The sequence below is a fragment of the Hylobates moloch genome, unplaced genomic scaffold, assembly GCF_009828535.3.
Source record: "Hylobates moloch isolate HMO894 unplaced genomic scaffold, HMol_V3 SCAFFOLD_9, whole genome shotgun sequence".
NCBI lineage: Eukaryota > Metazoa > Chordata > Mammalia > Primates > Hylobatidae > Hylobates > Hylobates moloch.
The window spans coordinates 102,031,622-102,044,064 of NW_026652284.1; the positions used below are offsets into that span (position 1 = coordinate 102,031,622).

A 12,443-nucleotide genomic window follows, 5' to 3' on the forward strand; every position below is an offset into this window, starting at 1 on the left:
ATTAAATCAAACAAATCTTTAAGTCTTCTCTTAAGTTCTGACGAATTCTGGTACAAACATATAAACTGTACACTATCTCTATGGCTGTTATGCATACACATCTCTATGGCTTTGTACAAACACTCGTTCCATGGCCTAGTCTTCTGCCTTTGATTTGCTCAATATTTGGAGAAGGGATCGCTTCTCGGCCTTTTGGCTAAGATCAAGTGTAATATTTGGAGAAGGGTCCTCCTGTTCATCTTCTACTAATAGAACCAGTCAAGCCATTTTGTGGTGATTTCTAGCAAGAGACTATATAGTCTATTCTTCCTTACCTAGAGAAGGAAGAAATTTGATGTTTATTTAAAAATTATCTTCTAGGTAAATAGATATTTTTCTTGGTGACATAGATGTATCTCTTGAATAATTACAAAACAACAACACAAAAAATAAATTTATGTGATTATATGATTAATCCTACCACTTCTATAAATGGTAGGACTTATAAGTGATTAAATCATTGTTTTAATAAGTGATGAATAGCATAAACTCACCATTCTTAGCTAGACTAAGAATGTATTTATATATTTATGTCGTAAGTAAGACAACTTAAGAATTACCATGAACTCCTATTCTAAATATATGAATACGTATCTTACGTATTTATCTTATCTTATGCCATGGCCCTTTTCTATACAAAGCTCTCTGTATTTCATTTTCTGGGTGCAGAATTTCTCCAGGAATGGAATTGAAGTCTATTTCTCTCCAAAGTTCTGATCACAGTGAATGTAATAAAAAAAAATTATTGAACACATGGATCTAATAATAAACACTTGAAAGGCATTATAAAGTAGCATGAACATTTATGAATGTTTCATTTTGCTAATGAACTAGATTTCTGAAAGATTCACTAGTAGTTCTTTAAATGTTGATTTAGGCTACTACACTGGTCTGTTCAAAAAAATGAACAAGATTACATTTTTTTAATAAAAGTAATTCTGAAACCTTACAGAAGAAAATTAGGAAAAATAATGAGAATAATCATTCACTGGTTAAATAAATTATAGAATAACCATAACATAGACCACTAAGAAACTGTTTAAAATGAGATATTTCTATGTGACTGGACATGGAATGATGTTCATTATATATTGTTAATCAAGATAAGTTTCAGGAAAATATACTTAGTGCAAATGCTACCCTTTCATTTTCTCACACCTTGGGATTGTCCCTGAGTCTTCTCTTTCTCTCACATTCTGCTTTCAATATTTCAGGAGGGAATCTTTTTCTTTGGTTCTACTTTCTGTTTTTTTTTGAGACAGAGTCTCGGTCTGTTGCCCAGGCTGGAGTGCAGTGGCGCGATCTCAGCTCACTGCAAGCTCCGCCTCACAGACACCATTCTCCTGCCTCAGCCTCCCAAGTAGCTGGGACTACAGGTGCCCACCACCACACCCGGCTAATTTTTTTTGTATTTTTATTAGAGATGTGGTTTCACCGTGTTAGCCAGGATGGTCTCGATCTCCTGACCTTGTGATCCACCCACCTTGACCTCCCAAAATGCTGGGATTATAGGCTTGAGCCACCGCACCCAGCCACTACTTTCAAAATATATCCAGAATTTGCTGTTGTCTCACACCTCCACTGCTACCACTCTGATCCATGACACTACCCCTCTATGCAATAGGCTCTTAACAGTTCTCCTTTCTTTTGCCTCTCTTTAGTCCATTCTCAATTTACAGTCAAAGTAATTTATTTAAAACAAAGGTCATTATCATGTTTACTGGTTTGCTCAAATCCTCCACTGGCTCTTACCTCATGCAAAACTAAAGCCAAAGCTCCTACAATGGAGCACAAGTGCTTCCATGATCTAGTGTCCTATTATCCCCTTGTACTTCTGTTCTTGTTCTATTCTTCTAGTCTCACTCTTGCTCCACCTGTTTCTTTTCTGGCCCTAAAATATGCCAGCCATTCCACCATAGGCCTGTTTCATATATCTGGAATAATCTTGTACCAGACATCCACGTGGCTAACTCGCTCACTTCCTTTATGTCTTTCTTTATATGTCACCTTTTCAATGAAGCCTACCTCAGTCACCCTGTTTTAAAATTGCAACCCATGTTCCCAGACTTATCAGTATTGTCTCACACGTCCGTGTAAAGAGACCACCAAATAGGCTTTGTGTGAGCAACAGGGCTGTTTATTTCACCTGGGTGCATGCGGGCTGAGTCCAAAAAGAGAATCGGCAAAGGTGGTGGGATTATCATTAGTTCTTACAGGTTTTGGGATAGGCGGTGGAGTTAGGAGCAGTGTTTTTCGGGCAGGGGGTGGATCTCACAGAGTACATTCTCAAGGGTGGGGAGAATTACGAAAACCTTCTCAAGGGTGGGGGGATTACAAAGTACATTGATCAGTTAGGGTGGGGCAGAAACAAATCATAATGGTAGAATGTCATCTGTTAAGGCTATTTTCACTTCTTTTGTGGATCTTCAGTTGCTTCAGGCCATCTGGATGTGTACGTGCAGGTCACAGGGGATATGATGGCTTAGCTTGTGCTCAGATGCCTGACACATAGCATGCCCCTTACTTATAATACTGATTCTTTAGTTTCCCATGGTTTTAGCCAATCCTTATTAATATATTACACATTACCTTTTTATTATATTTATTATTTAGTGTCTATTTTTCTCTAAAGAAAGTAGACTCTAAGCCAGGCATGGTGGTGCATACCTGTAGTCTCAGCTACAGGGGAAGCTGAGGTGGGAGGATTGCTTGAGCCCAGGAGTTTGAGGCCAGCCTGGACAACATAGCAAGACCCTAGGTCAAAAAAATAAAAAATATAAAACAAAAAAACAGAAAAAAGAAAGTAAGCTTCATAAGAGGTTGGGTCTTTGTCCAATTGTCTACTCTTATATTCCTAGATCAATGCCTGACATATAGAATGTATTTAATAAATATTTATGGAGTAAGTTTTCTTTATCTTTTAAAATAACTTACAACCTAATCTCAAGGGACATATATCAACTGACTGGAAAATATAGAAGGATGAGTAGAGTTTTTACCCTTTACTTTCTATATATCTATATACTTTCTATATATGTCTATATTTCTATATATCTATATGTACTTTCTATATATCGGTAATGTTAGAATTTTTTTAAAGCAGCATCACTGTTATCATAACTGCATATCTAGAAACCAAAAGAAAAAAAAGGGCATCCTTTATTCTACTGTTTAACACATTATGTGCTAATTTTCACTATGCAATAAAACAAATTTGTGAACAAACTTAAATTAAAATAATTTTGCATCTACATTTTTTGGAAACTTGATTCCAATATAGTCTTCCAAATTTCTTTTCATCGTGAAGATTTTTTACATGTGTTCTCTATGAGTTAAGAGTAAGAGTCAAAATGTGGAATGGAACTTTTAGTGCCATCCATCTTTGAGTCTGCATTTTATCCATAACTTCTGACGAAATTATACTTTAACTTAGCATAATTCAATGACCGGGAAATCTGTGTAGACATATGTGCGTGATAATTGTGTATATACTTATATTCGTAAAGTTCATCATACCGTAGGTAGTATTTATGATTCCTCTTCCAAAACAGGGGCAGCCTTAGATGTAAGGGAGAAATATAGGTAGTAGATTGAAGGTGCCATAAGAATCTATCTTTGGCAAAAGATGTTTGTATTGGCTTGTCATAGTACCCCAAATAAGAAGAGATAAGAACTGTCTGCAAGATTACTGTTAAAATTCATTTGTATTTTCTTGGAAGGTGAATCCTGGAGCATATCAGAATTGCATTTTATTGTGATCAAATAACTAGCTATTTCCTAGCATTATCTTAAAACGATAGCTCATAAAAAGGGTAAATGTTATGGATAAAGAGAAGAAAATTTAGGAAGAAAATGTCAGGCATTTGGAAGATGGCAGATAGAGTGAGGCTGATGGGAGGGGTTGTGGAAGAGGAATAGTGATGCTGTTGTGGAAGAGGAGAGTAGCTCAAAGTCACTGGCTGCAAAGAGCTTGTTAAGAAAAACCCCAAGTAGGCCAGGTGCAGTGGCTCACGCCTGTAATCCCAGCACTCTGAAAGGCCGAGGCAGGTGGATCACCTCAGGTCAGGAGTTCGAGACCAGCCTGACCAACATGGTGAAACCCCATCTCTACTAAAAATACAAAAATTAGCCGAGCATGGTGGTACATGCCTGTAATCCCAGCTACTAGGGAGGCTGAGGCAGGAGAATTGTTTGAACCAGGGAGGGCAGAGGTTGCAGTGAGCCGAGATTGTGCCATTGCATTCCAGCCTGGGCAACAAGAGCAAAATTCTGTCTCAAAAAAAAAAAAAATTAAAAAAAATAAATATTGTGCTTTATTATCAGCCCTCCAAACAGCAAACATGATTGCATTTCTTTCATTCACTCATCCATCCACTCAGCAAAATTTCACTGAGCACATACCGTGTCTAGAGCACTATAGAAGACAAGAGTACATGTGTAGAAGAGTACAACACAGCATGTGCCTTTGAAAGGAACCGGAGTTGGAAATTCAATGAGTTCAAGTGTCTGTTGCTTCCTGCCCCAGAGCAGCCCTTGTCAAGCTTACTTGGAGCTCTCCCTTCATTTCCTGAAGGGACCCAGCCAGTCCCAAAGCTGCCAGGAGCATACAGCGGTTTACACAATCTGACTCCAGCCTGCTGGAGCAGCTCACGTGCCCAGCTGCTTGGACGGCGACACACAAGGCAGCTGTGCAGGCCCACAGGCCTTGCTTGGCCACCCAGGAGCACTCCCTGGAGGGGAGAAGCTAGAGCTACAGCCCACCTGGCTACTGCAGGACACTGAGAGGTCAAGCTGGGAAAGGTCTGGAGTCTACAAATCATCACTCTCAATGCTGAAGAGCACGAGACAGGGCATTTGGGGGGCATTCTGAAGCTCAAAGCTAAACAGTGTTATGGGCTAAGACTAGCATTTAGCTTCTTCAGTCCTGTTGTTTGGCATGGGGAGGTGATTAAAAGATTGGCTTTGGACAAACATAATGCTCAGTTCAAGTAGAAGCCACTGCACAGCTTAATATCTGTGTGACTAAATGAGTTACTTAACAGCTGGGGTTCATTGGCCATATCTGTAGAATAGGGAAAATAGTAAGACCAACCTCACAGAGCTATCAGGAGGATTAAAGGAAAAAAATATATATCAAGTAATTACTGTATTTCACAGAATATTGTAAGGTTCAGTACTATTTAGCTTATTTATCCATATTTTTATTATATATTTTTTTCTGTTGGGGGGAGAAAGAATCTCACTTTGTTGCCCAGGCTGGAGTACAGTGGCACGATCATGGCTAACTGCAGCCTCGAATTCCTGTGCTCAAGGGATCCTCCCGCCTCAGCCTCTGAATAGCTAGGACTGCAAGTGTTTGTCACCACGCCTGGCTAATTTTTATCTTATTTTTTGTAGAGATGAGGTCTCGCTATGTTGCCCAGACTGGTCTTGATCTCCTGGCCTCAAGTGTTCTGCCCACCTTAGCCTCCCAAACACTGGGATAACAGGTGTGAGACACCTCACTCAGCCTTTTCTTTTTTCTTTTAAATTTTCCAGTTTCTGTACCTGCTCTCCTCATTCTCCTGATTTATCCTAATGTTTATTAAAGGGATATTTCTCCTTCATTCTATGAGCTCTCAGACTATTGAGAAGAAAAACACCCAATGTTTATTGTGTGCCTACTATTTACTAGGATTTGAAAGGACTCTTACAAGTCTATCATATACACAGACTTATCCGGTGCTCACAGCAACCTCATAAATAGGTAAATGTTATTGACAGTTTATAGATAAGAAGGTTGAGCCTTGCCCTCAGCTAGTATGGGATGAAGCGAGATACAGTAGAGCTTTAGAAGCCAGAACAATCTAGAATTTAATCCCGTCTCCTACTACTACTACAAAGTATATGACCTGGTGTGACCTCATAACTACTCTAAGCCTCAAGTTAATTGACTATAAAATGAGCATAGTAGCTAGTTCATTAGGTTTTTCTGAAGATTAAATTGAATCAAATACCTAGTACCAAACTCAATTTTCAACACAAGAATGGCATGAAATAAATACTCTTATCATCACATTGTGAGAACTGACATTTGAATGTAGCTCTGACTTCCAAACTTCAAAATGTACCCTCCTATGTTTTAGGTGTGAATTCTTTCTGCAACTAAAGTGTGTGTTTTTGCTTTTAAAACTCAGTTTTTACTTCTGACAAGTGAGAAAAGAGATGTCTGTGTTCATTAGGGTACAGAGTATATTGCTCTATCAAACAGGTACAAAACACAGTGGCTTAAATAAGATAGCAATGTATTTCTTTCTCTCTCATGTAATAGTGTACAAGTCAGTGGTCCAGATTATTTTGCTCCAGGGGCCATTTAGGGAACCCAGGTCAAAGGTGGGTCACTTTCTGCTCTAGGTTTCAGCCCACAGGAAGACCAAAAAGAGGACAAGTAGAGGGCAAACAGCATCCTTTAAGCAAGTGACATGAAAGTTGCAAACAATACATCCACCTACATTTTAAAGGCTGTATGAAGCTGCAAAGGAGGATGAGAAATGCAGTCTCCAGTTGGATAGTCTAATATATCCAATAAAACCATAGCTATGCAAGACAATTTGAAAGGAAATAAATAATAATTATATCTGGGGAAATATAATGCTGATTTTAAGTTACATTAAGCATATTATGCTCCTCCAATAATTTGTTTGGTTTTCCTTTTATATATTATTAGATGAGTTGACTAGCAGGGTTACAGGCTTGGCAATTTTTTTCTAATTTAAGTCTATTGCATGCACACTTTAAGACACAGTTTGAATAGAATCTCCTGGAGTACATGTTCGTCTACTACTGCAGTTATAACTAATGTCTCGGGCCGGGCGCGGTGGCTCACGCTTGTAATCCCAGCACTTTGGGAGGCCGAGGCGGGCGGATCACGAGGTCAGGAGATCGAGACCACAGTGAAACCCCGTCTCTACTAAAAATACAAAAAAAAATTAGCCAGGCACGGTGGCGGGCGCCTGTAGTCCCAGCTACTCGGAGAGGCTGAGGCAGGAGAATGGCGTGAACCCGGGAGGCGGAGCTTGCAGTGAGCCGAGATTGCGCCACTGCACTCGGTCTCAAAAAAAAAAAAGAAAGAAAAAGAAATTAAGCCCAATGTCCAGATGTTTTTTTAGGCAACTTCTGACAATGATTGCAATTGTCTCTCTCTCCCCAGTTAGACTGTGAACTTCTTGGTGTGAACCCAAAATATATGAGACAGGTCTCAGTCAATTTAGAAAGTTTATTTTGCCAAGGTTAAGGATGCACCTGTGACATAGCCTCATGAGGTCCGGGTGACATGTGCCCAAGGTGGTCATGGTACAGCTGGCTTTTATACATTTTAGGGAGACATGAAACATCAATCAATACTTGTAAGTATTGCACTGCACTCCAGCCTGGGGGACACAGCAAGACTCCGCCTCAAAAAAAAAAAAGTTTCCTTCTCTTAGGTATCTGCCACATTTGTCCTTATTCCCCACTGAATCTTTGAAAGTTCTGTAATTCAAGTAAAGCTTGATCTTCCTGAAACCGTTTATGAGAACTTAAAAGAAGTTTCTCTCCACTCTCAACAAAATAAGCTAGTTTACTGATTTATTGCACTTTTCTCTCTTTCCCTGAAATTTCAATATTTATTTTATTTATTTATTTATTTGAGACAATCTCACTCTGTCGCCCAGGCTGGAGTGCAGTGGTGCGATCTCAGCTCACTGCAACTTCTGCCTCTCGGGTTCAAGCAATTCTCTGCCTCAGCCTCCCAAGTAGCTGGGATTACAGGTGCCTGCCACCACACCTGGCTAATTTTTGTATTTTTAGTAAAGACAGCGTTTCACCATCCTGGCCAGGCTGGTTTAGAACTCTTGACCTCGTGATCCACCCGCCTCGGCCTCCCAAAGTGCTGGGATTACAGGCATGAGCCACCGCGCCCGGCCCAATATTTATTTTTTTTTAAGAAGCCTGTTTTAAAATTTTATTTCCGTGGCAAGCTGTCTTAATATTCCTTTCTTTTCATTTTTCAGAAACATCTCTTTTCTTCACTGTCTCCCAGCCACCCCAGTTACCACTTGCTTGAGTTTCTTTTTCCCAAATTGTTGCCTTTTGTCTTCTCAGCTACAGTGTAATGCGATGTCTTCTTCCTTCAAACATTTTGACCTCAAACCAAATAAATTTCAGAGAAAGCTCACATGTTCCTCATCCTGTTGTAGTATTAACATATTCTAGATCCATAGAAATTGATGCATTATGACTTATTTATAGTAGCCTGCATATTTAACAAATGTAGCTAAGAGTGCTTAACACATCTTATTTCAAAGGAGACATAGAACACATAAAATCTGTTGGCTGTTTGTAAATCTGGCAACATTATTGGGTTTGATGAATGCTACTTAACATAAAACATACACATTCTGCTCAAATCAATCTTGAAACAAACTTGACTCATTTATTCTTAGGTAAATTTTCTAATCAAATATATATGCTCTTCAGCAAATAGCCTTTCTAAAAATGACTGCTATTCAGTAAAGTTCAGTAAAATGTTCTGTGTGTCTATACATTGTCTATCAATTTTCCTATGTGTTCTCTACATTCAGACATTACATGTATCTCAATTGTGAGTTACTGTGCCTTTTTTTTCTGTCACTGGAACCTAGAAATACTATATACAACATATATTCTCAGGCCGGGCGTGGTGGCTCACGCTTGTAATCCCAGCACTTTGGGAGGCCGAGGCGGGCGGATCACGAGGTCAGGAGATCGAGACCACGGTGAAACCCCGTCTCTACTAAAAAATACAAAAAATTAGCCGGGCGTGGTGGCGGGCGCCTGTAGTCCCAGCTACTCGGAGAGGCTGTGGCAGGAGAATGGCGTGAACCCAGGAGGCGGAGCTTGCAGTGAGCCGAGATTGCGGCACTGCACTCCAGCCTGGGCAACAGAGTGAGACTCCGTCTCAAAACAAAACAAAACAAAGAAAAAACATACATTCTCAATAGAATAAAAAAAACATTCCTTTACACTCTCAACTAAGCATCCGCTGTGTGCCAGCATTATGCCAAGCACTGGTAAAGGTGAATAAAATGCCACCATCTTTGCTCTCGTGAAAGGAAAATTAATCTTGGGACCCCCAAATCACTAAGCCAAGAGAAAAGTCAAGGTGGGGTTTATGTCAGGCAAACTTGCCTCCCATTTTATTCCTAAACAAGTTAAACTACAAAGGTAAGAAGTTACATCCCTCCCTCACTATTTGCCCACAAGGAAATTCCTTGTGGACAAAAGACAGACAGAACCCAAAGTCATCCCTTTGAGGATTACCTGAGACAAATGCATATCTGATTCCTCCCTTTGCCTATTGCTTATGTAAAAATGCAGATTTAGTGAGCTATACTAAATGGTGTATTAAGTGGAAGGCTGATCAAGGATTCAAAAGAATGCAACCGGCCGGGCACGGTGGCTCACGCTTGTAATCCCAGCACTTTGGGAGGCCGAGGCCGGCGGATCACGAGGTCAGGAGGTCGAGACCACGGTGAAACCTCGTCTCTACTAAAAATACAAAAAAATTAGCCGGGCGTGGTGGCGGGCGCCTGTAGTCCCAGCTACTCGGAGAGGCTGAGGCAGGAGAATGGCGTGAACCCGGGAGGCGGAGCTTGCAGTGAGCCGAGATCGCGTCACTGCACTCCAGCCTGGGTGACACAGCGAGACTCTGCCTCAAAAAAAAAAAAAAAAAAAAAAAGAATGCAACCTATTGTTTCTTATCTACTTCTGACCTGGAAAACCCCACTTCAAATTGTCTCCCCTTACTGGACCAAACCTATGTACATCTTACAAGTATTGATTGATGTTTCATGTCTCCCTAAAATGTATAAAAGCCAGCTGTACCATGACCACCTTGGGCACATGTCACCCGGATCTCATGAGGCTATGTCACAGGTGCATCCTTAACCTTGGCAAAATAAACTTTCTAAATTGACTGAGACCTGCCTCATATATTTTGGGTTCACACTCAAGAAGTTCACAGTCTAACTGGGGAGAGAGAGACAATTGCAATCATTGTCAGAAGTTGCTTAAAAAATGTATTAAAGTGAGCAGATCCAAGACTTAGATGGCCTAGGCACACGTGTAGATCCGGGCATTAAATTTTTTGTTGTTGTTTTTTGTTTTTTTGTTTTGTTTTTTTGAGATGGAGTTTTGCTCTTGTTGCCCAGACTGGAGTGCAGAGGCGCGATCTCTGCTCACCGCAACCTCCACCTCCCAGGTTCAAGCAGTTCTCCTGCCTCAGCATTCCCAAGTACCTGGGATTATAGGCATGCACCACCAAGCCTGGCTAATTTTGTATTTTTAGTAGAGATGGGGTTTCTCCATGTGGGTCAGGCTGGTCTCAAACTCCCGACCTCAGGTGATCCACCCACCTTGGTCTCCCAAAGTGCTAGGATTACAAGTGTGAGCCACCGCACCTGGCTCTGGGCAGTAAATGTTTTTAAAGATAAGTGGTTGTTTTCTAGGCAAATAAAAATAGGATGAAGTTGTAAACAAAGTACAAGTCCGGGAGTCTAAACACTGTAAAAAATGTAAAGAACATGTTTTGGTAATTTAAAAAGATCATAAACATTTTTTAAAAATCATACCATTGTGATAATTTAAGGCTAGTTTGCTAAAGTGAATAGCATGTTGAAAGTTGTGAAATTCAGTGGGTAGCAAGTAAATGCCCAGAGTTGATTTTATACTTTTTGCTCCTAAAGCAAAGTTTTTCACACCTTAGATAATCCTTGAAATGTATGCACTTCCTTGACATGGTGTATAAATGCAGAGAGTTCACCTGACCTTCTGACTTGGTGCTATGGAATTAAAGATGCTTATAGTAACCCCTGCCTACTTATCTCCCTTTATGCAAAGAGTATGGACCCTGAAATCAGACAATTCCAAGCAAAAATCATGGACTTTTATCAGGAGAGTAATCTTGGGTAAGTGCCACAAAACCACTGAGATCCAGGGTCCTCAAGGTTGAGAGAGATCCAAGAGTAACTATTTCAGAGAGTTATTGTGAGAATTAGATGAAATCAAATATCTGGTGGCTCATGCCTGTAAAACCAGCACTTTGGGAGGTCAAGGAAGGGAGGATCACTTTAGGTCAGGAGTTCAAGACCATCCTGACCAACATGGTGAAACCCTGTCTCTACTAAAAATACAAAAATTAGCTGGGCATGGTGGTGCATGCCTGTCATTCCAGCTACTCGGGAGGCTGAGGCACAAGAATTGCTTGAACCCAGGAGGCAGAGTTTGCAGTGAGCTGAGATTGCACCACTGCCCTCCAACCTGGGTGACAGAGTGAGACTCTTTCTCAAAAAGAGAGAGAGAGATCTGTATTAGCCAGGATTCTTCAGAGAAACAGAACCACGAGCGGAGACAGCTTTATTATAAGGAATCAGCCCTTGGGATGATGGTGGCTGACAATTCCCAAGATCTTCAGGGTGAGTTGGCATGCTGGATAACCATGAAGGCCAATGTTGTAGTTCCAGTTCAAAGGCTAGCAGACTGGAGCTTTAAGAACAGCCCATGTTTCAGTTCAAGTTGAAAGGCAGAAAAAACTAATGTGCCAATTTGAAGGCAGGCAGGAATAACTCTTTCTTACTTGGGGGCGGGTCAGCATTTTTGTTCTATTCAGACCTTCAAATGATTGGGTGAGGCCCATCCACATTAGGCCCACCCACATCCATCTACCAATTTAAATATTAAAAACAGCCTCACAGGAATGCTCAGGATAATGTTTGACCAGATATCCGGACACCTTGTGGCCTAATCAAGTTGACACATAAAAGTAACCATTATAATAGCTGGAGTTCATTTCCTAATGATTGAAATGAGGCTTCATAAAAATCTCGAATAAATGAAACCATAATATACACAAAGAAAAAATGGCTTCCTCAATTAGCAGAACATAAATGATTATTTCTGTAGAAGCTGAGGATTATTATGTCAGAGTGAGCTACTAAGAGTGAAAAAGAGGAAGTGATTTCAAAAATTCACAATAAGAAAAACACAGACTATTAACACACTTTTCCCAAAAGTGAATAGAGCACACAATCACCACCACAACCACAAAATGAGAATATCAGCTTGTGGCTCACTCAAAGGACAACTTTCTAAACACACACTGGGATGCCTGATGAGCCATAATTCTAGTGGTAATCCAACATGGAAATGAAGGAAAAAATCCTTGTGTTTGATGCTGTATCTCTCAGTAGACTGCATTTAACAATTCCTGTAAGGGAACAGATGAAAACAGAAACCACGGAGGAGTGTCAAAACTTAATTTTCCTTGGAGAACTAAAGGGAACTCTTTGAGAAAAAAAGCTATAAACATGAATGTGGCATTAATTATGTTTTCTGATAAATCCCATCAC

At 40.3% G+C, this 12,443-nt stretch overlaps 1 long non-coding RNA gene and 1 pseudogene across 1 annotated transcript in view; both read left to right on the forward strand.

Moving 5' to 3' along the window:
* The window catches only part of LOC131384170 (uncharacterized), a 192,272-nt gene that overhangs the window by 80,587 nt on the left and 99,242 nt on the right, over positions 1-12,443 (forward strand). The window lies entirely within an intron of this gene.
* On the forward strand, positions 177-336 carry LOC116814054 (U2 spliceosomal RNA; annotated as a pseudogene).